The sequence below is a fragment of the Lepisma saccharinum genome, chromosome 25 (genome assembly GCF_977018435.1).
Source record: "Lepisma saccharinum chromosome 25, izLepSacc3.1, whole genome shotgun sequence".
Lineage (NCBI taxonomy): Eukaryota > Metazoa > Arthropoda > Insecta > Zygentoma > Lepismatidae > Lepisma > Lepisma saccharinum.
Genome location: NC_139253.1, coordinates 2,071,972 through 2,096,340, shown reverse-complemented (window position 1 = coordinate 2,096,340; position 24,369 = coordinate 2,071,972). Strand labels below are relative to the sequence as shown.

Below are 24,369 nucleotides of genomic sequence, written 5' to 3'. Positions count from 1 at the left end.
CTTTATGCCAATAAAGAATATAATATTTAAATTTCGAAAATGCCTTTCTGAATTGTTTTGTGTTATTCAGAGACACATACTAAAGCAATAAATTATAACAGTCATTAATTACAAAATATTTTTGTAAGTAAGACGTCATTATCGAACGTTCCATGACTGTGCTGAAGGTGTACCAGCAGTGGCGAATGTGAGATAGACTTCGGATAGTAGTGTAATTGATGATACAACCAGGACGAGAAATGATGAACCCCCCTCAGGCAGATTTGGCTACACTTAAAACTTGCTCAACATGCCCATATGAGCTTTTTGCTCAAGTGTGGTACTCCGTCTAATCCAAGATTTTTGTAAAAATGCCCTCGGGAAGTTCCTGTGAAATGATGAGCCCCCAGAGATTGATTTGTCCACACTTACAAAAGGCACTTCTGTCAGATTGTTGTCCATAAGCTTGTTAAAAATATGCCCCTCTTGATATTTTTTTTGCCCACACCTAAAACTAAGCTCTTGCATCATGTTATGCATCAAATTATGATGCAAGAGCTTTTGCATTATGTTGTGCAACAAATTATGATGCAAGAGCTTTTTGTATTACATATCAGTTAGTATTGTGAGAGTGGCTGAGGAGTACAGATGTGTTGTTGCAGTGCTCCTCTTATTTTTTTGTAAATATAGCAGATTTGTATAAATTGAATTATAGGTTTGTTTGATTCAATATATAGAATTTTCTAATATATTGAACAAAGGGTTTATATTTGCCCTAGTTTGTTATACAAGATCAATACATGACACATGGTTTTAGGTCAATGCCTTTCCATGCACATCACGACATGCCTGTGCAGACATGCAATTGTGAAAGGTCAGTGCTTCAGTGGATCAATACTTATTCTATCTTTGTGCATGTAGGCTATCCTGTACAACCTGTCATAGGTTTATTAAGTATAGAGTTTTGATTTGAACCCCAAGAAATTTTATATAAATACCAAAGCCAAAAATATTAACACACATACACACGTAGACACACTAAATATACAAAACACACTGCTGAACCCAACTGATATTTTTTATTAAGCATAGAATTTTGATTTGAACCCCAGGAAATCTTATATAATAAACAACAACAAAAATGCCAAATCAAAAATATTGTAATCAATGCAATAAGAATATAACCAGCCCCAATTGGGCCAGGCATCAAAGGAATTGTAATCCAGACAAATGCAGAACTCCCACAAAAATATGCCCTAAATGCCATAGAAAATATAGCATGGAATACTTCACTTATAAACATAAAGGTACTTGCTCTGCACAGTCATCAACATTGCCCCCTCAACCATCTACATCTGGTCTGAAAAGGAAGCATGAAACACCTGTTAATGCTAGAGCAGCAAAGCAGCCACGCTATGAACCCATCCATAGCAGTTTTAACGGCCAATTAAGGGATTACCGGTTTGTATCAGAGCAAAAATGTGGTATTAAGAATTTTTTGAACAGTATAAATCCTGATGTGCAGGCAATTCTAAATGCACAAAATAGCTCTTATAAGCTGTCCCTCAAATTGTTTACACAATATAAGAAATCAAATGGCACAAAATTTACACAGCCCCACATAACAGAAACTGTACCTGTATATTCAAATACAAATTCAGACAAAATAATAAGCAGTTTGATAGATCAATTGAATATTAAACACTCTGAATTTGCTGCAAAAGAATCAGGATGGAGCCTATGCGGATCTCCACACAAGTTATATATTAATATTTCTGAATTCAGCCCATTACAAGGATCTACATATGTGTCTTTACCTGACAATATCAAAAACAAAAAAGCCGTGATTAATATAAAAAATAATGATGAGAAATGCTTTTTGTGGTGTATTTTAGCTGCTTTGTATCCAGTTTCAAGGCATCCTGAGCGAATAAGTTATTATAAACAACATGAAAATGATTTTGATGAAGCAATGGAGGGTTTAGAATATCCAATGTCTGTTCAGAATATTGATAAATTTGAAAAAAAAGCCAGGAATATCAATGGTAAACAATTATCTATTAATGTATTTATTTGTTCTACTGGCCGTGGCAATTGCTTGATAGCACCTCTCAGAATCAGTACATTTGATGATGATTCTGCTGTTCCGATTGATCTGCTCTTAATTGAAGGGGATGAAACACACCATTATACTCTGATACACAGTCTTGAAGCTTTAGTCAGAAAACAACTAGACAAAACTCATAGAATATTCAAGTTGTGCAGAAGATGTTTGACTGTATTTGATGGTCAAAAAATGGTGAATGGGGTTCGGGAAGAGAATGCAGAAATTGCTAAAAACAAGTTAATTGAGCATCTGAAATACTGTGGGAATCATAAACCTGTTCATATGCTTATGCCTAACCCAAGTGAAAATGCCAAATTCAAAAAATGTGAAGCCTTGTTGGAACACCCAGCATATATAGTCTGTGATTTTGAATCAAATCTCAAACCTCTCGCATTCTGTAGCCCAGATCCTGATGAATCTTCAAGTACATCATACCAGTTACATGAACCTTCTAGTTTTTATTATGTTGTTGTACAGGATGGTGTTGTTAGTAAAGAAGATTTATACATGGGAGCAAATGCCATCAAAGAATTTGCACAAAGAATAGAAAATGAGTGCCATGACATAGCATCTAATGTCTTATTAAAATCAAAACCTTTGTTGCCTTTAACAGAGAAACAGATTAAAGATTTCAACAATGCAGAAAAATGCCCGGTATGTGATTTTGAATTTTCAGATACAAATATCAAGGTGAAACACCATTCTCATACAGATGGTAAATTCTTAATGGCCCTGTGTAATAGCTGTAATATTAAGATCCAGAGACCAAAATTTGTCCCCATATTTTGCCATGGTGCATCCAATTATGATTTTCATCATTTGATCAGATACGAGGGGTTTGACAAGCAGAATTTAAATATTTTAGCTGAAAATAATGAGAAATATATTGCCATTAGCAAAATAATTAAAGTTAATGGTGTTCCTATTCACTTAAGATTTCTTGATTCATACAGAATTCTGTCTGCTAGCCTGGCTACACGGGCCACTCAATTATCTGATGATCAATTCAAAATCACATGTGCTTTGTTTCCAAATCAGGAGCTGAAATTAATTAGGCGGAAGGGTGTATATCCATATGATTATGTTACAGATTTTTCTAAATTTGATGAGTGTTCTCTGCCACTACAACAAGAGTTTTACAGCAAAATCAGAGCATCTGGAATCACTGATGATGATTATCACCATGCCCAGTTGATGTGGAACAATTTAAAATGCCAGACATTTGGTGATTATCACAAGGCATATTTAAAACTTGATGTGACCCTCTTAGCTGATATACTGCAGGCATTTAGAAAATCTTCCATGCAAAATTATAAGCTGGATCCAATGTATTTTTAAAGTGCTCCGGGCCTAGCATGGTCTGCAATGTTTTTAAACACTAAAATGCAATTGGATCTGATCCAGGATCAAGATATGTATCTGTTTATGGAACAATGTATAAGAGGAGGCATGGTGCAATGTTCTCAGAGATATGCCAGAGCAAATAACAAATATATTCCTGATTATGATCCAGCACTGCCATCAAATTATATACTGTATGTAGATGCCAACAGCCTCTATGGTTATGCTATGATGGATAAATTGCCATATGCAGGGCTTGAGTGGGTTGAAGATTTCAATATTGAAGATCTTCAGGATTTTGATGACAGTAACTATGGCCTGTTCTTAGAGGTTGATCTGACAATTCCTGATGATTTACACAACACATTTTCTGATCTGCCCCCAATTCCCGAGGTTAAGTGTTCACCTGGCTCTAAACAGAAGAAATTGATGATGACTCTAGAGCCAAAACAGGATTATGTCATATATTACAAAAACCTCCAGTTCCTGATGAAACATGGTAGTAGTGGTAGTGGGCGGTTTCTGAAACCGAAAATGGGGCTCGGTGGGGCTCGCCTTAATGGATTTCTCTCGTAAGGCATGAGCCCCATTTTCTGGCAGTGTTGCCAGCTCCTTACTCGAAAAAATCACCAAGGTTTTTTTTGGGGTCTAACCTAGCCTAAAGCAAGGAGCTGGCAATCTTGCTTGAGGCTCGCCTTAATGGATTGCTCTTGTAAGGCATGAGCCTTATTTTCTGGCAGTGTTGCCAATATTTTACTCGAAAAAATCACCAAGGTTTTTTTTGGGTCTAACCTAGCCTAAAGCAAGGAGCTGGCAACCTTGCTTGAGACTTGCGTTACAGTGCATAAAGCAAGGAGCTGGCAACCTTGCTTGAGGCTTGCCTTACAGTGCATAAAGCAAAGTTGCCAACCTACTGGTACTTTTGCCATAGCCTTTTACAAAAAAGAGAGAGGAGAGAGAGAGAGGAGAGAGAGAGAGGAGAGAGAGAGAGAGGAGAGAGAGAGAGGGAAGAGTTAAACAACCGACAGCTGCCAACACCCACCCTAACCTAACCTAACCTAACCTAACCCAACCTAACCTAACCTAACCTAACCTAACCTAGCCTAACCTAACCTAACCAGGTCTAACCTAGCCTAAAGCAAGAAGCTGGCAACCTTGCTTGAGACTTGCGTTACAGTGCATAAAGCAAAGTTGCCAACCTACTGGTAGTTTTGCCATAGCCTTTTACAAAAAAAAGAGAGAGGAGAGAGAGAGAGAGAAGAGTTAAACAACCGACAGCCTACCTACACTCACCTACAGCTTTTTTTTTTGGGTCTAACCTAGCCTAAAGCAAGGAGCTGGCAACTTTGCTTGAGGCTTGCCTTACAGTGCATAAAGCAATTTTTGCCAACCTACATATACTAAACAAGGAGAACCAACAACAAATATGTACTGCCGTAAAAGAGAGAAAGATGGGTGGATGGCAATATAGTATGTGCGTGCGTGTGTGCGTATAATATGTAGCATTATTAACTAGAGTGTGTTGGCAATTTACTTACAACTAAAAAAAAATAGAGATACCAACTTTGCTGTAAGATGAAAAGAGAAAAAGAGATTTATGGCTGGCAACAGTAATGAGCGAATGCGCCATATCGTAATTTTCCAACTCCCGGGGGCCAACGTTTGTATATCGTGACCTTTGTAAACCTCTCTCGGGGGAACGACGAGCCGCGCACACACACACACACACACGCACACACACACACGCACGCGCGCGCGCATATGTATTGTAACACAAACAAACAAACAAAATAATAATTGTTGTTTTTAGGAGGCCTGGCCCCTATAACCTCGCCAGGGTGCGTGGTGCCCAACCAAAAATGTAAAAGTTTTCTAATGGCTGCGGTTATCTACAACCGCACCTCTGTAGAGTTTCACGTTTTTTTTTTTCCCCAAACTTCCATGAAACCCTACAGAGGACCTCCGTAATGCATGCAACGTGTACTAACGACTCTAGTGTTATTTGATGTTGTGATATTTTTGGATATAGAGTTTTATTGTGAGATATAGATAAAAATAATTATGTTTATTATAATATTTTCTTGATGAAGATGGAGAATATGTGCGTGTTACAAATAAAGTTGCATGCTTTTTTCTAGTGTGTGTGTATGTGTTTTTGATGTTTCGACAGCATCTGAAACGATAAAAAAAAATTTTATTGTTAATTTTCACGTGTAAAAACAACAACAAATTTTTTTGTGCAAATTTTCTGATTGTCTCGTGCTATAGTACAAAAAAGATATTGTAACTGATAACTAATGAAATTGATATTTGTAACTGATCTGAACTAGTGAAATTCGTATTGTGCCATTGTAACTGATTGTGCTAGTGCAGAAAATTTCTTATTGTTCAAGAAAAGATGTTAAAAAACTTGTTAAAACTGCTCTGTGACCCTCTCGTTCTTCACGTCGTAGGCGAAGGACTTCTCTGCAATCAGGATGACACTGCATAGGGTATCCTCGGGCAAGGCATCGTGGAACTCGCAGACGACCTTGATGTTGGTTCGATCGTTGACCACAACCTTCTTTCTCTTAGATGTGTTGATGACGGTCATGGGTCTCCGTGCTTTGAACTCACTGGGCGTGTAGTACATGTCCACGGTTCCCTCGGTCACGCGTTTGTAAGCCGAGAACGCTTCGTAAAGTTTGAGGTAATCGTTTTTGGTCACGTCGAGGTTGTAATTCTCGCGCGGGAACACTTCGTTGCGTCCATTCTTCAGATAAACGTTCTTGATCTTGCAGTCGTCGAACTTGCTGGAATCTTTTTCCTGATTCTTGTCCCTCCCGGTCTGAAAGAGCACTACGACGAAATCTGGCATGTCGAACTGTATGTTGTTGAACTGCGTCGTCACGTCGAATTCCATGTGACTTCCCGACGCCATCTTCTGCACGCACTGGTAACCGTGAAAGTGAATTGGCACCTGCGGACTTTTCAAGATCTCCGCTTTGTACTTGAGGGCGTAGTTTGTTTCGTATTCCACCACCGGCATTCTCAATTCCATGCTTCGGATGACGCATTTCGCTGCTTCGGGTAAAGTGTTGGCTATCGGCGTGGTGCCGTCCGGACCCAAAGTAGCGTATCGCATCAGTGCGTCGTTGTCGTTGGCCGCTCTTCGAAACGTAACGCGCAGTCCCCCCTTCCACATGATCTCCTTGTAGTCCGAGAAGAAACCCGGCAGCAGACGCATGGGAAAGAGCACCGTGTGACTTCTCGTCGATATTTTGGTTCCTGCTTCGAATCCCCCGGCCTGGTAGTACGCTGCGTCCGTTTTGGATAATTTCAACGTTCCCACTGCCGTCGACGTGATGCCTGGATAATCTATTCTGTCGATGACGGTGTTGTGTTTCCTCACCTCCACCTGCGAGAACAGGTGAGGCACGAAGTTGTCCACGAGTATCAAGTTTGCTGCTGCAGGAAACGCGTCTCCGCTTTCCTTCTTCACCACATCGAATTGAAGGTAGAGGTCCGCTCTGTGAGGATGAACGAACCCGTCGCCTACGTCCACGTCGTATTCGATCTCCCTGTTCGCTTCGTTCAGATTGGCGAACGTGCGACGGTTGGGAGGAAAACATTGCAATTCGTAACTTTCGATTTGCTCCATTTTACATGTATGGTTATTTATTATACGTTGATCTCCACGATGGCCGTCGTAGTGGCACCTGCGAAATCCACCACCTCTTCTTTCTCGTTCGTCACCACCAACTCTATGTCGTCTATGCGGTTGCGACATACTGGAAAATAGATCGGCGAAGAGGGCGTGTAGATGATCGGTTCCATGAACTCGGAACTTGGTTTGAAAGTGGCTATGATTCCCGTCTGCTTGTGACTTCCTAACAATCCGTCCGAAGATTTCGTGATCATACCTTCGGCCACGTTGCAGTGTACGTTCAGAGTCTCTATGGCCAAGAATTTAGGAATGTTGGTTGCTACGTGCTTGATGCCAGCTTCGAGTTTGGTGTCGTTCTCGAAACCTAAAAGTTCTCCCATGGTGCCCAGGTCCACGGTCTCCGTCGCGGATAGGATTTCCACTCTGTGCGTGACCGAATTTTGAGAAAGGTATGTGCCTTTGGGTAACTGAGCTTGCAAAGTGGAAAGATTGTATTGTCCTGGCGTGACGACGATGTGTTCGCTTCCGACGCTAATTTTGTTGTTGTGCTGCGTAACATTGGGTATGAGGTACATGCTGTAGAATGCACGCAGAGCCACGGATTTAGGATAGACGATGTCGTCGTGCAGCGTGAGTTTCAAGATTGAAGATTCGCTCGTGAGATGGAACACGCCCATCCTAGTGATGCTGTTTGAGGTTCCACAATGCTTTCTGGAAATCTTCGACCGTAGGGTTATTTATTTTAGAGAGAAACGCGAGCACGGAGAGGCAGAGATGACCGCAGTTCACGTCTCCGAAATCTTGAATGCGTTCGTCGTTGTAGTATATGGAGGTTTTGTTCGTTTTCAGATAATGAACTAAATTTGTAGGTGGAACACCTCCGAAAGAATCGAAAACGAATGCTTTATTATTGTTTTTGTGGTAACATATCCAATGCGTGCCTGGATTTTCTTGACCGTCCAAGTTGAATACTCCGCATTCTCTTCTTTTAACGCTTGAAGGTAATGAGTCGGACATGAAAACTCCTCTGAAGTGTTTGATTTGTAACGGTCCGATCAGAGATTCAATGTCTCGGTTGGTGAGTGCTTCTGTTTCTTTTTTTTAAACTTTTTCATCACGCCCTTTCCTCCTTTCTTCTCCATGGCCAGGTTGTGACGTTTCTGTTCTTCCAACTCGGCCTTGTTCTTCTTCGAGTCGATGACGGTTTTCGCGATGGCGGCACTTCCGCCGGCCAAACTTCCAACGGCCCCCAATGCTGCCAGGATGGCCGGGATGCTGAATATGAAACCTCCGATCTTTTGCTGTTTCCGCGAACGCTGCAATCTTTTCAATTGAGGTGTGCTGAGCAGTAATTTCATTCCATGTCCTTTCGACAAGCAAGAACGTTTCTTCTCGCGTTGTTTCTTGGTGAGTAACCCATCGAGGGCACCTAGATTTTTAAGATTGGAGTATGGTATCTGGTACACGACACCCTTGGGCTTCATGTTGATGCTCTATGTGTTATATTCACGGTATGTTATTTATATATATATTCTGAGATTTTTTCTTGTGTAGTTTTTTACGGTATGTTATTTATATATTTTCAAGGCCTCGCAGTCGTTACACAAATTCTATTACGTGCTTCGTTTTCTTGCCAAGAAGTTCCTTTGTCCCCTTGTACACAATTCGAGTTTTGTTCTCGATTAAAATAGATAGCTTCTCGTCAGATAACATGTTAGCGTATCGATCTGGTAAAAATAGACTGTATTGTGCGTTGAGCAACAGGCGTACCTTGGGACCATACTGGGTAGAAACGATTGAACCGGAAGTTATCGTGTAAGGTTTGTCGACTTCCAATTCCTGAATTTTTACATACTCGACTGACAAATTTAGCATTTGTTTTAATGCTTGGAGATCACTTATTTTTTCAGTCGTCATATCAAAAAAAATTTCAAAGTGTTAGAGAGAAATTTAATTGTTTTTTCACGATGCGTGTTATTTATATATACCGAAGATTATTTATTTATATATCAAGTTTTTTTTTGACACGTATATATATTATTATTTTTTTAACAGAGGAAGAAAGTTCGTGCTTCGGAGAACGCGATGATGTGCGTAATGATATCTTCCCTCTCCTGCATAGACTTGTACCAATCATCAGTATACCGTCTTCTTCCCTGCATTGCCTCGTCCAGTTCGTCCAACCTCTCGTTTAATTTTTCCTCTGCAGCCGTAAGCAGAATGTTGAGATCACCGCACCTCAGGCCACTGATCTCCCGAAGACGGTCCTTGAGAACTATTTCGCATCCCATGTGAAATGCCGGCGTCGTTCTTGCTATGATCACAAGTTTATTAAGATCTCCGTTAACTACCTTTTTGAATATTTTAGATAGTAGTTCGTGCGGCAAATCAGTTATGCAAGCCATGTTGTTTTTTTTTACTGTATGTTATTTATATACCCCACCCCAAATTTTTGTTTCGTGTTCATGGCGATGGTGGTACCCAGTGCGGCGACCCGTTCACCCAGCGATGCGTCTCTGCTCACGAACCTTTCGAAAGCTGCGTGTTCCAATTTTTTGTCTGCTTCGTGACGTGCGTCCAGATCCGTCTGCGTGGTGTTGTAAGCGATGTCGTGATCTTTGCATGCCGCGTCCAACGAATTCACACCCTTGTCTCCTCTCTCCAATCTTTTCTCGAGTTTGGTACCCGGTCCGCAGTACTGGTAGCCAGGTAGATGCATCTCGAAAGGTAACTTGTTGATGATGTCGTTCACGAGTCCCTTTCCTTCGGCCACGTTCCAAAATTTCGGAGGTAGCGTGTTGATGATTTTGATCAGGTAACCTATGCCCTTGTCGTCGTTCACGATGAAGTTGGAAAGTTTCGTGCTGATCATGTCCACGATGCCAACCTTCTCGTTGTAGAAATTACGGTTACCTGCATTCTCTTCGCCGGCTATCACCAACAATCGGTCCACGAGTTTCCTAACGTCGTCCACCCAAACGAATTCTTTGGGTAACGTGTTGTAGCGTTTGACGCCGCTGCCCGTTTTGACCTGGTTCCAAATCGGTTTGATGAGATTCCTGTACTTCTCGCCGCTGCTCGATTTCACCCTATTCTGCGAGGCGTCGTTGTTCTGGTACAAGGCATCCGTCATGATCAGAATTTCCTTGTAACTTTGGTAATCTTCGTCGGTGTAATCTTTCGGCTGCTTTTTGGCGACGAGTTCCCACAGTCCCACCGTACCCGGATACCTGTTCCAACTATCCTTGTCGCCTAAATTGACTTTAATGTCGTTGCCTTCGAAGGTCACCTTCGATTTCCCAATCTTCCACACCACACCGCCGCCTTCGCTGGTTTCCATGCTGGGATACAATCCGAACACTTCATCCTTGTCGAATTTCCCCGTGCTCAGGTAGTCTCGTGCCAAAGGTCCCAACTCGATTTTATCCGAAGACGACGTGCTGCCTATGGCTCGACGTCGTGCAGGTGCATCCTTCAGTTCGAACGGCGTCGAAGGAATGCTCGAAATGGGCGTGGGTACGGCGTAACTTTTAGCTGCGAGCGGTACAAGTTCATTGATCAAATTTTTATTTTGTTCCGTGACACTTTTAATTTCTTTACCTAGACCGCTGATGGCATCGATCACGGGTTGATCCTGACGTTTCTTCTCTTCGTAGAATCCGCGATTCTCGGATTTCCAACCTTTGAAGCGTTTCGCGAGGTAATCGCGAAGCTTGAGATTTTCGTCTTCGATTTTTCGTTTCGTCATGACGTTATTTATACACGTCGTTTCTCACAACGTTGCAACGTTTAGAAAGTCGTTGATTTTGTTTCTGTATTTTCCGTCGTTGGGTTTCCTCGTCATGTCGATCGTCGCGAATCCGAAATCGTCACCGTTCCAGCAAGTAGAGCAGCAGCGCTCCGAAAATTGATTGTAGTTCATGTCTCCGCCTACGTAGTCATCGTACGCGTGCTTGAGGTTGGTGTGATCTTGACGAAACAAACATATGAAATTAGCGTTGTCGCGTACTAACTGTTTTGGAATTTTGGAAAACGTTTGAGCTAGGTAGAAGCAATCCATTCCTTTGTGACGACCTTGCGTGAAAAAGTTGCGAATTTCATTTTGATTTTCCAGGTTGGCGTCGTCGAACGCGACGACTGAATTTTCACGACAATCGTCGAGTGGTTTTATTTCCGAAGCGAACGTTGCAATGTCCAGACCATCGTACAGTTTCATCAGTTCCTGGTATTTGGATTGCTCCAAACTTTTCGAGAACACGTACAGGTGCCTGTTCTTCCAATCTAACCAATTCGGTGCGAGGAGAAAATTGTCCACGAGCAGTGTCGTTTTCCCACACCCCGAAGGACCTACGATCAGACAGCGGATGCTGTCGGGAAGCAACTCGCCGTTCTTTTTTTTTCTCGTTTGACTTTCCGGATCCGGTAGACGCTTCACCACGTTCCACGTACTTACAAGATCACTTCGTCCGCGTCGATCCAACTCTTTTCCGGAAGTCCCAGCCATTTGACAAACAGTTTGTCACCTTTCCTACGCAATACTTTCTCGATGAGGTACGTGTCGGGGTGTTTCGTTTTAGAGAGTTCCTCTTCGTAAAATCTTCCTTTCAAAATCTCGCCGCTACTATCTTTTATTATATACGTGTGTCGGTTTCCGGGTAGAACTCGAACCACCGTAAAAAGTTCCGTGCTCCAATTTTTTGTGAATCCCTTCTCGAAGGTGCGTTTGAATTTGCTGATCCTCACCTGGTCTCCAATTTTGTATTTAGCTTTTTTTGTCGTGGGTGTGTACTTTGGACAGTAAACTGTAGAAATTAAACGCTGCTCGTCAGATTTCGTAACGTCAGCTGGCTTCATGCCTATCGTTCTGTGTACCGTATCATTATAGGTGTCGACGAGTTCCGGCAGGATGTCGACCCATTTGTAATTTCCCCGAAGCGTGAATCGTTTCCACATGTGTGTTTTCAAGGTTCGATTAAATCTTTCCACGATGCTGGCTTTGATGTGACTGAAGCTCGAATAATGTCGAATGCCATGTTTTTGAATAAATTTTTGGAATACGGCGTTGTAAAATTCTTTACCGTTGTCCGTTTGCAGAAACCGTGGTCGTCTGCCACCGCTTTCGCGAAAAATTAATTTGAATGCTTCCGTGACGCACGTTCCCGTTTTCGCCTTCAAAGGTAGAGCCCATGCGAATTTCGAAAACGTGTCTATGACGGTGAGAAAGTACTTGTTGCCCTTGTTCAATTTATGCACGTTTTTCAAATTGCCGCTGCTCATCTCCACGAGGTCACTTTGCCAGAGGTCGTCGATGCCCTTGGTTACCACAGCCAAACGTTCGTAGTTACGGCGTGCAGGTTTATGCAATTCTTCGACGATGGCTTGCCTAGACATTTTTTTTTAGAGATTACGTTTCAAGAGAAGCACAAGCGTGATGGGATTCAAAGAGGGTGGCACTTCGCTCGTGTTTTGAATGATCAGCTTATCGCCGGCACTCACGTCGCAAACGGTGAGATCTTCGTCTTGGTGTATTTCATATATGTTGCGCGTTTCGTTCCAACGTGCCAGAGGAATGTTTCCTGCTTTCTGGACACCACGATTCGATATCAAAGTCATGGTAGGAACGCTAGCTTTTCTACCGTGAGACCAGTACGAAAATTCGTTTATCTGAATCGTGCCATCGAGGAGAAACTTGTAGTACGGATGATAAGGATGCAACATGTACAGTTTGTTACCTTCGACGAACGTGGAGATTCTCTGTTGATTGGGTACGCTGTTGATTTCGATGGCTTGCAGAAAATGCAGTTTAGCGAATTTAGTGTCGACGCCGAGCAGATTACTGTGAACTTGTCCGAGTTTATTTTCGATGGGCAGCAAATGCTCGACTATGGTATCCGTTACGATAGAAAACGACGGTTTGATTTTCACTTCCACGTTCAACTGCTTGTAGTTTTCGTTGAGTTCTTGCAACTTGGCACCGAAAGAGGCCAGCCTCGATTCCTGCGTGGATTCCAGCACTCCGACTTGATCTCTGATGTTGACGACGATGTTCTGAAGGTTCTCGACTTGATTCAATTTCGAGCTCTTCTCGGTAAGATCGTTCACGATCCTTCGCATCTCTGTAAACTGCGTGTGAAGGTCGGCGACGCTCTGCGAAGTGGGCAGCGTCGACACCAGCGAACTAATTTCGTCTCGAATCTGTTCCACGTTCGCCGTTTCCGTTTCTAGTCGTTTCAGCATTCGAGATATGTTTCTTTTCAAAGCGTGCAATTCTTTGGAGGTGGGGAGATTGGCCACCCTACTCTCGAGATCGCTCAATGAACTTTTGATGTCGTTCGAATCGGATAGTGCCGTCACCGCCGTTTTCAATTTTTCCAAATCTTCGCTCGAAGGCACGCTCGTCCGTAACGATTCCAAGTCACCCTGTATGTTGTCGAGTACGTGATGAAAATGAGCAAGATTCGTTTCGACGTTTAAATTTTCTAAATATTCGATCTTCTGCTGAACCGTGCTCAACGTGTCTTGAATGCTCGTCAACGCTCTCGCTTCGGCGTGAATATTTTTAATTTCTTAGTGGATCAATTCCAAGGACGCCTGAAGCGTAGCGATGGTGGTTTGAATGTGTTCGAAATCTCGATACGCCTCCAATTGAATTTTTATGTTCGCGACGCTTTTACCGATGACCTGCAGTTCGTCCGACGATGGTAGGTTCGTCATTGTATCTTCCAAAGTCTGCAACTTGGATTTAATTTCTTCCAACGTGCCGGTGAATTCTTCTTGTAATTTGGAAACAACGACATGCAAGCGTTCTGCGTCTATATCGTTCACGACGGTTTGAAGTTCGGAGAAATTCTTTTCTATTGCGGAAGTTCGTTCTTCGATTTCGAGTTTCAATTTTTCCAAATCTTCATTTTTCGATTGAAATTGCTGTAATTTGGCCAAATCATTTTGAAGCGAATCCACGCTCAACTGTATATTTTGAACGTTGTCGTAAGAAGGTACGTCGACATAATTTTTTATCAGCGTTTTCAGTTCGGAATCGATTTTCAGAATGGGGTCGAGACATTGCGTTTGGAGCGTAGCGATTTCCGACTCTAAACTTTTGTTTAAGGTTTCCTGCAAAGCGATCAAATCGGTCCTCAACTTCTTAACTCGAATGTCCAACATGAGAATCTCTTCTGCATGGTCCACACGCTTGGTGTTGCCGAAAATGTCGTTAGGCATTTTTGGTTAACGGTTATTTATAATAGGATAGACAATTCGTAATTCTACGAAGAGAGGAATGAGTTTGTCGTAATCTCCGAGGAGTTCCATGTAAAGATAATCTCCTGCAGACACATCGTACGTAATGTTAGAAAGCATCTTGTCGTGCTTGATTCGAAAAATGTTCTTGCCGGTAGAAATTTTGATTTCGCCTGCGTTTTCCGGATTCACGGTGATTTGAAGTTTCCCGTCGATCGGAATTTCGTAGAAATGTAAATTGTTATTAAAAACATAAAACATCTTGCCCACATCGTCATTCAGTTTCGTCCAAATGCTGTTGAGGTGAATGATCAACAGACCGTTGAGTTTAGGTAACACGGAAGGTAAGACTTCATGATCTGGTATGGTTTCCATAATGATCTGTTTTTTGAAACCGAACAAATTCATAGGCATGCTGGTTATTTAAGAATACGGTCAAAGTTTTTTTCGTAATGACAGTCAAAGTGTTTTTTTTTGTTTTGTTTTGTTTTTATGAATCTTCTGTTGAAGATGGGCATATGTTGCAGGTTTTGCTTTCTGCTAAGCGATAGTGCCCCCACGGCAATGTGTGAATACCACACTCGAGGACGCACCTCTTATCGTCGTTGGGATCCAGCGCAATTTTTCTAACTTTGTTTGTGGTCAACACATGGTCGACGCTCTGGATGCGCTGTTCTGCTCTTAGAACCGACGACCTGGTCTTGAGGCAATCGACAAAGTCCTCGAATGTGAGATGCCCCCGAACCACCTGTCTGCCGACACCCTTGGCCTTCTTGGTAACGCTGCCCTCGGCTTTGATGGCATAGGCCTTGGCGCGAAGACCTGCAAACTCGAGAATTACATCACCATCCTTCTCGTCTTTGAGTTTGCCAGGCACTTTTTTGTTTCGGGGCAGGATGCCGTACTGGTTCGGCTGGGGATAGCCCGAGGTGTCGAAGAGGTTAACCAAAGCTGGTACCGTGACTATATCCCTGTATGCATCGGCTGAGTGGACGTGGTACACCAAGCTGTCCGTGTCCGTGTAGAGAAGCGAGATGTTGTGGCTATAATGTGGACTTAATATGTCGTAGTACGTCTCGAACATGTGCAGCTTGCTCAGGTCTAATACTGAGGCACCAACATAAATTGGCTTGTCGAGCCTCACCTCACTCTTCCTCATATGCACCAGAGCAAGCTGCTCATTATAAATGGTCCTCGATTTGAATAACGGGTTTGCTACGAGCCTGCGACATTGTGCTTTCCTCGTTACCAATTTTATGTCCATGCGATTCCGTACATTCTCCATAGTTTTGCCAAACACCGCATTATTCATTAACTTGAAGAAATCGCGATCGAAATCAGATGTGGCGACTGTGCGATGTTCGGTGTTGAACTCGATGTATGGCTTCAACCATGGAGAATGCTCGAACATCAAAACTCGATGTACTGTGCGGACGGTAACCCCTTGCTTCATCAACCACCGGAGGTTTTGGTAGTGCAGGACATAACGCTCTTTGGACTCGAAGTCCATGACGAGCTTCTTCTGGTTGGAATCGGGTGGACACTTGAACTCGGGTGCAGGGGGAAGATCGCAGAACAAATCCTGCAGCTTCTCGGAGAACTCAAGGTCCACCTCGGCGAAGAACCCATGTTCCGAATCGTCGAAGCTTTCGATGTCGAAGTTGGAAGGGTCAGCCCACTCGAAGCCTCTAAAGGGGAGTGGCTGCATCATGGAGTGTCCGTAGAGGTTATTGACGTCCGTGTACATGATGTAGCTGGACGGTTGTGAGGGGTCGTAACCGGTGGACATGTGGTGATTGTTGGCGTGCGAGTGTCGCTGCGACACCTGGACCATTCCACCCCGCACGGCACGTTCTACAAACAGCATCATGTCCACGTCCGAAAGAAGCTCCAGCTCGATCTTCGTCACCAGAAACATGGCCGACCATGCCAGTCCAGGAAGACTGTAGAAGTATGCAGGGTCCAGCTTGTAGATGGTCTTCGCAGTTGCACGGAACGTCTGGAACACGTCGGCGAGGAGCGTCACATCAAGTCTGAGGTAGGCGTCGTGGTAGTCCCCGAGAGTTCGACAGCCCAGCTCGCGCCACATGGACTGGGCATGGTGATATTCTTCGTCGGTGATGTTCGAGCCTCGCAGCTGACTGTAGAAGTTTGCTCGAGGAGGTAGCGTCGTCTCCGCGAACTTGGTAGGGTCTGTGACGTATTCGTAGGGATAGACCCCCTTACGCCTGAAGAGACCTGCGTCCAAGTTCGGAAAGTTTCCGGAGGTGATGAGCATTTGCTCGTCGCTAAGCTTCCCTGCGAGAGCATCGAGGCTTGCTGGGAGGAACCTCAGGGAGTCGAGGAAGCGAAGCTCGACGGTAGAGTGTGATCCTGAGATCGACACTCGTTTGCTCACACTGATGTAACGCTCCTCGTTCTGGGCGAGAACGTTGATTCCCTCGTTGTCGTACCCAAGATGCTTGACGAGGTGGTGGAAGTCGTATCCCGAGCCGTTGTGAAAAAACACAGGGATAAAGTGCGGGTCCCGGGCCATGAGGTTGCATCCGTTGCACCAAGGACCAACATACCTACCGTTAAAGTGATCGTGGTGTTGGACTTTACGGTTGTTGGCGGTGTACTCCTTGACGCAGACAGGGCAAGCAATGGCCTCGTCGTGTCTACGTTGATCATCGGGGGACAGTGGGAGCATAGACTTGGGGGCCAACAGTACCTTCCCTATCTCATTGGCCTCGACAACCATCCTCTCGAGGAAGTGTTTGGCTGCGTCGGGACCACGGTACACGTAGGGCTCGGGGGCGATGTGCTGGTCTCGTCGCACCACAACGTATGCATAACTCGAAGCCTCGTGGAGTTGGTAAGGGGTGGTGGAAGAAACTTCAGGGTCGGGATCGCAAGTGGACAGGGGTTTGAGGAAGGCTTCGAAATCCGCGATGATGATAGCGGGATGCTCTACCATGGCACCGTGCATGTGGAAACGCTCCACAGTGCCAGGTTTGGGCAAGACTGCCACACCCGGCTCGTTGGCATTGCAGTAGATCTTGTGGCTGGCAAGCTTCTCTGCAGCGATGTTGGGACCTCTGATGCGCTGGTAGTCCTGCTGTTCTCGATTATCAAAAGTTGACAAGCACCTTCGACAAACTTCTATGCTATCACGATGCTTGCTTTTTTGACTCGACACCAACCGAGAGATGGAACGGATGAGGGTGTAGTGGTGATGGGTCTCGTCCTTGATGAGCAGAAGGTGAATTTCCTGCGCACCATCGTCCTCTACGTCGCTCACCCGGATGGGGTACACCGCATTTTTGTCAGTGAGACCGTAAACGTTGATAGCCAACCGCGCACGAACCTCAAACTTTCGAATGTCCGAAAGCGCCACCGGGTAGTCGATCCCAACCATCGCATCTTCCAGCTCTGACTCGTAGGGTAGGTAGTGGTTAACTCGGCGTGGTTGGTTTTTCCGGTCGACAGGGTGCAACGCTGCCAGAACACACCATACGAAGCACTTGGCGTCACTGTTCTGAATGTTCAGGACGGCCTTCTTTGCCGCAATAGTAGGTGGTAAGGGGACGTAGCTGGAGGCGGAGAGAGGCACGAACTTACAAAGTTTGACGCACAGTTCGTGAGGCTCGCCACACAGCGAACCCCCCGAGCCTTTAGCTTGATGTTCTTCTTGTTTTGCCACCAGCTCCTCTGCAAACTGGTTGTAGAGGACCTCGAGGTTGTCGACATCCGCCAGATGCAGCGTCTTCGCCTTGGTGTTGTGGCAGAAGCTGTAAATTTCATCAGACGGGCTTCTCTTGTACTGGCAACGTAGCGATGCGTAGAATTTGGTGGAGTACGTAGCCAGTGCATCGCCGAGGATGGAAATGATTTTGGCTTGCACGTTCTCCAAAAAGCTACGCACGTCGCATGAGCCCTCCGAAGTGAGGACAAAGTCCTCTAACAACCGCTCGAAAGCAGTCTGGCTCGCTTTCGCCACAGGCTTGATGCGTTTCGTGGGTGGTGCATTGATGGAGGCTGCTTCTGCCTTCCTCTTGGTGGAGGTCGAAGGCTGGGCCCCAGATGTATTTTTGCTTAGACAATTAAGCTTATGCTTCTTGACATACGCAATTGTGAACTGTTTATTGCATCCGGAACATAGTTCAGTGGCAGCCAAATGCTTGCCTGGCACGCAGGTGCGACAATGTCTTGCAAAATGTTTGCTTGATTTGGTTTCCTTGCACACAGGACAACTTTTCATGGAGCGCATTTTTTTGGGGGGTATGTTTATTTATATGTGATCTGTTGGTGGTAGAGTGTTTACAAAATAAACCCTGTAAAAAAATTTAAAAAAATATATAAGAAAAATATGATTGTAGATAGGAAAAAGCACAATAAATATTGTATGCATGTGTAATTCTATTTAGCTTATTTTTGCTAGACACGAATCTTCTTCAGATTTTATTGCCCATTAGTATATTTTTCTACCAATCTAATAGAGGTATGAAACTATGAAAATGTACTTGTTTATATATATTCTATTGTTTCGGCTGATATAATAGCAAATATATATATATATATAGCTATTTTGAAATTCTAAAACTTTCAGGTATACATGTGTGTATGCAAACATACATCATAAAAAATTACACAATCGTATTTTTTTTCCATACACACATTTTTTTATTTTCAGAAAACAAAGTTATTTTCAGAAAACAAAGTTATTTTCGATTTTTTTAAATCAAACAATAAACATTATTTGTGTTTATAGTATTTGTCGGGCAATAGCAGATAAAACAAGAATGGGTTTTCTACGACCCCCAGTTTACGAGTTACAAAACAACTTAGAAATCACATCTTGAAATTTAAATTTAAAATAACTCGAAAACAGTAAGCACTAATCATTATGTTTCCAATAGGTTGTAGAGTACATTTAATTTTTTATCAAATGTCATTAAAATTTTCGAAATAGGGTAAAAACTAAGCCAGCAAATCAAGTTTCTCAAAAAATAAAAAAATTGTCTATATTTTCGAAACTTGAGGGGGTGGAATCGATTTTATTTGCTAGTCGTATAGTTTTTGTCAAATCCTATCCAACAAACCTAAAATCATCATCCTAGGTCAATTAGGAACCAAGAAAATCAATGTCTTGGAAAACATCTTAAGACAAATATCTTAAGAAAATTTTCTTGACAGACCGGAAGTAACATCTTGACAGACCGGAAGTCGACTTTCTTAAAGATTAAGACAAATATCTTAAGATGTTTTTCCAAGACATTGATTTTCTTGGTTCCTATGGGGCCTAGAATCACGCAACTTTGGATTATGTATATACCGTTGTTTTTTCCTACATATTCACTAGGGCTCGAAAGTGCGGTAGTTGTGTTGTTGCCTTGTAATCAAGAGGTCCTAGGTTCGAACCCGATAAAAGTACATAGTGGTTCGGGTCCTATTTTAAAAAACTGTAGGCCTAGTCCCGATTAGCCTTACTGTGCATATGTGAATATAGGAAAGTACAATGCAAAGTCAGCAATGTGTGATGTGGTCAGCACCAAATATTTTAATTTTATATGTATATTTAAGTTTCATGCATAAACATGGCAGTTTTCCTATATGCTTTTATGGTATGGTGCTATGCACGGAGGAGCACTTTATTTAAGCATATTTAACTTCTCTTTCCATCTCTCAATCTATTCATATTTGACACGGTCATTGCAAGTCGGCCATTTTGTTTACGTAGCAATTAGGCTTAAAAAAACTTTGGCCGTGTCCGGATTGGCAAGCGCTCCGTCCAGTTCTCCCCCGTTGCTCTCGCGTGCCGTCGAAGTCACGTCCAAGTCGTCCGAATCTGCATGTCCCCTTGTAGTACGGTTGTCACTTTTCCCGCCAGGTGTCAGCTCGAACTTCACCCACCGCGCTCTGGAGCGCAGGCGCATCGCACGGAAGCAGAAGGCAGACGCCAAACAAACATGACAATGATTTCCACCTATTTACTACTCATATTAAAAATGTAACACGCTATTTCATCATTTACAATTTTTCCGCATTCAATATTATCGATAAAATGTTAAAGTATAACTGAGTTTTACATCCTCTAATCAGTAAATGTTGTCTGTACAAAGTGAAAATAAGAATATGGCTGCCAAGCGCAGCGTCACAGGGAGTTCAAGCGTGCATTTGTTGCTCCTCTCTGCTCCCCCCACCCTCCGACTCCACGTCTGACGCGAATTCGGACAACGGAGGTTGGCTGAGTCCCCGGATGGAACGGTGCTCTAGGTGACATCTGCTGTCGATTCGGACGCGGCCTTTGACACACTCATTGCAAGTCGGCCATTTTGTTTACGTAGCAATTACGTTAGAAAACTTTAAACCACATTATTGTTATTTTTTTGTGAATGCTTGTTGTGATAAAAAAACATAATTAGATATATTTTATTTAATTTTATGTTTAATATCTTTTCTGTGTATAAAACTAAATAATAATAAAATTCGAAACACTATGTACCTCCACTAAATATCAAACGCACAAAAAAAAAACAACAGGCTAACACACGCAAAATTATACTGGTCTGCCAGACGCCAGAGCCTCGTTACTCTACAGTCCAGGGTGTACTACGCAGAAGTGAGGTTAACTGTTGGGCGTCTTACCAGAAAGTCGTCCTCTTACACCCTGCATATTGCTATTTTGCATATGCAGGGTGTATATAGTAATATGTAATAAATATATATATAAAAAAAGCAGAAAAAAAAGAGAGATACATGCAACACACTTAAAACTTGTATACTTTCTCTCTCTTCTTTTTGCGTGCAACACTACCTATTTATATAACACAAAGCCAACTCATGCAAGCTAACAAACAAATTTACTCACGTTAGTTAATTTCAATCACAATCACAATTTTCTTCTTGCAGCTCACAATCACAATTTTCTTCTTGCAGCTCACAATATTCTTCTTGCAGCTCACAGAGTAGAATGATGCTTTATTAGTCAGAATAGAGGAAGCTCGCTTGTGTGATCTCCCGTTACATGCCTGCATCCCGCCCCACTTCCCCTAGTTGTTATAAAATGGCGACGGAAGTGTGTACATGTTTCTTTTCTCCCCGTCTTTTTTTTTTTTTGGTTTATGAATAGAAGCAGGAAACTTGGTTCTGGCGGCATCAGTGATGGGTAATGTGAGTGACGGTCTAATGTTAATGCCCTCAAGCTTCTAGTTTTATTAGTCGAGGAGTAATATGTAGGTTAACAACGTGGACTAGTAGAAATCTGCTCTGTCAGCATGAAATTCCATCATTATTGTTAGCTTTTAAAAAAAACAGGAAGTACATCCGCCACTGTGAATAGCCAGAAATGCTGCCCCCTCCCAGTCATCCATCTCTCTTACAATAGCGTGTGAGTGTGTGTGTGTGTGTGTGTGTGTGACACATCGTTCCCCCGAGAGAGGTTTACAAAGGTCACGATATACAAACGTTGGCCCCCGGGAGTTGGAAAATTACGATATGGCGCATTCGCTCATTACTGTTGCCAGCCATAAATCTCTTTTTCTCTTTTCATCTTACAGCAAAGTTGGTATCTCTATTTTTTTTAGTTGTAAGTAAATTGCCAACACACTCTAGTTAATAATGCTACATATTATACGCACACACGCACGCACATACTATATTGCCATCCACCCATCTTTCTCTCTTTTACGGCAGTACATATTTGTTGTTGGTTCTCCTTGTTTAGTATATGTAGGTTGGCAAAAATTGCTTTATGCACTGTAAGGCAAGCCTCAAGCAAAGTTGCCAGCTCCTTGCTTTAGGCTAGGTTAGACCCAAAAAAAAAGCTGTAGGTGAGTGTAGGTAGGCTGTCGGTTGTTTAACTCTTCTCTCTCTCTCTCCTCTCTCTTTTTTTTTTGTAAAAGGCTATGGCAAAACTACCAGTAGGTTGGCAACTTTGCTTTATGCACTGTAACGCAAGTCTCAAGCAAGGTTGCCAGCTTCTTGCTTTAGGCTAGGTTAGACCTGGTTAGGTTAGGTTAGGCTAGGTTAGGTTAGGTTAGGGTGGGTGTTGGCAGCTGTCGGTTGTTTAACTCTTCCCTCTCTCTCTCTCTCTCCTCTCTCTCTCTCTCCTCTCTCTCTCTCCTCTCTCTCTCTCCTCTCTCTTTTTTGTAAAAGGCTATGGCAAAAGTACCAGTAGGTTGGCAACTTTGCTTTATGCACTGTAAGGCAAGCCTCAAGCAAGGTTGCCAGCTCCTTGCTTTATGCACTGTAACGCAAGTCTCAAGCAAGGTTGCCAGCTCCTTGCTTTAGGCTAGGTTAGACCCAAAAAAAAAACCTTGGTGATTTTTTCGAGTAAAATATTGGCAACACTGCCAGAAAATAAGGCTCATGCCTTACAAGAGCAATCCATTAAGGCGAGCCTCAAGCAAGATTGCCAGCTCCTTGCTTTAGGCTAGGTTAGACCCCAAAAAAAACCTTGGTGATTTTTTCGAGTAAGGAGCTGGCAACACTGCCAGAAAATGGGGCTCATGCCTTACGAGAGAAATCCATTAAGGCGAGCCCCACCGAGCCCCATTTTCGGTTTCAGAAACCGCCCACTACCACTACTCATGGTGTTCAAGTGACCAAAGTTGGAAAAGTTTTGAGGTTCAGGCACTCAAGATGGTTGAAACCATATATTGATACAAACACAGAGCTTCGAACATCTGCAATGAGCCAATTTGATAAGACCTTGTTTAAATTGATGGTCAATTCTGTGTATGGCAAAACAATAGAAAATGTCAGAAAACATATTGATGTTAAAATAATTACTGACCCCAGCCGAAGCAAAAAATTGATTGCAAAGCCCAACTTCAATTACAGAAGAATTTATGATGAGAATATGGCACTTTTCAACATGAAAAAAAACAAAGATTAAGTTTGATAAGCCTATTTATGTAGGGGCTGTGATATTGGAATTGGCCAAATTACACATGTTAAAATTGTTCTATAATGTGTTGAAGCCTTTTTATAAGGATCGTGTAAAACTGATGTACATGGACACAGATAGTTTTGTTCTTAATATTCAAACAGAAGATGTTTATCAAGATATGGCACAGCCTGAATTGTTTAAATATTTTGATACCACTGAACATTCAAAAATTAAACCCCACAACAAAAAGGTGCCTGGCAAGTTAAAAGATGAGACACTTGGTGATGTCATTGTGGCATTTGCTGGGTTAAGGGCCAAGATGTACAGTTTTGAAACATGTAGTTGCGCTGTTGCAAAAAAAGCCAAGGGCATTGGCAGAGTAATTGTTGACAAAGAGCTTGAATTTGAAGATTACAAAAATTGCCTCAAATCATGTAGCACAATCAGAACATCAGAAAATAGAATTCAGAGTGTGGATCACTTGTTGACTAGCAATATTGTAAGAAAAGTGGCTCTGGACCCACATGATGATAAGAGATGCATTTTATCATGTGGCATACATACTTTACCATGGGGGTCATTGTGATTTGAAAAGTGGTAATCAATGCCCAATTACAGATCATGATTTGAAATAAATAAACATGCCTATGAACTTATTTGGGTTCAAAAAACAGGCTATTATGGACCTGCCAACACCACAACCCTCTTCTGATATGATATCTAAACTAAGTGCTTTGTTAATTATTCATCTGAACAGCATACTTACAGATGTTGATGATGAAACAGGTAAAACATTGTACATATTTAACAATAATTTAAATCATTACCAATTACCTGTAGGTGGTCAATTGCAATTTATTACAACCCCTGAGAGTAATGTCAAGATTTCAGTAGGGAGAAATATTTATAGAATTAAGCACTCAAACATGATTTCTGGCACTGTATATACTGTTTCTGCTGGTGACTGCTTATATATTGAGGTCCCTGGATCCTATGACAAGCTTATACCTTTTTTTATGGAATTAAGAATCAGATATTCAATAATAAATAACCAGTAAAACAAAAATGCCTAATGATATATTTGGCCATACAAGACATGAAGATCACAGTGATGAGATTCTGATGCTTGATGTCAGAGTCAAGAAATTAAGAAGTGATTTGCAAGCTTTACAAACCACACTG

The 24,369-nt window shown here is 42.6% G+C and overlaps 1 protein-coding gene across 1 annotated transcript in view; it reads left to right on the top strand.

Moving 5' to 3' along the window:
- The window catches only part of LOC145978987 (uncharacterized), a 370,418-nt gene that overhangs the window by 47,122 nt on the left and 298,927 nt on the right, over positions 1-24,369 (top strand). The window lies entirely within an intron of this gene.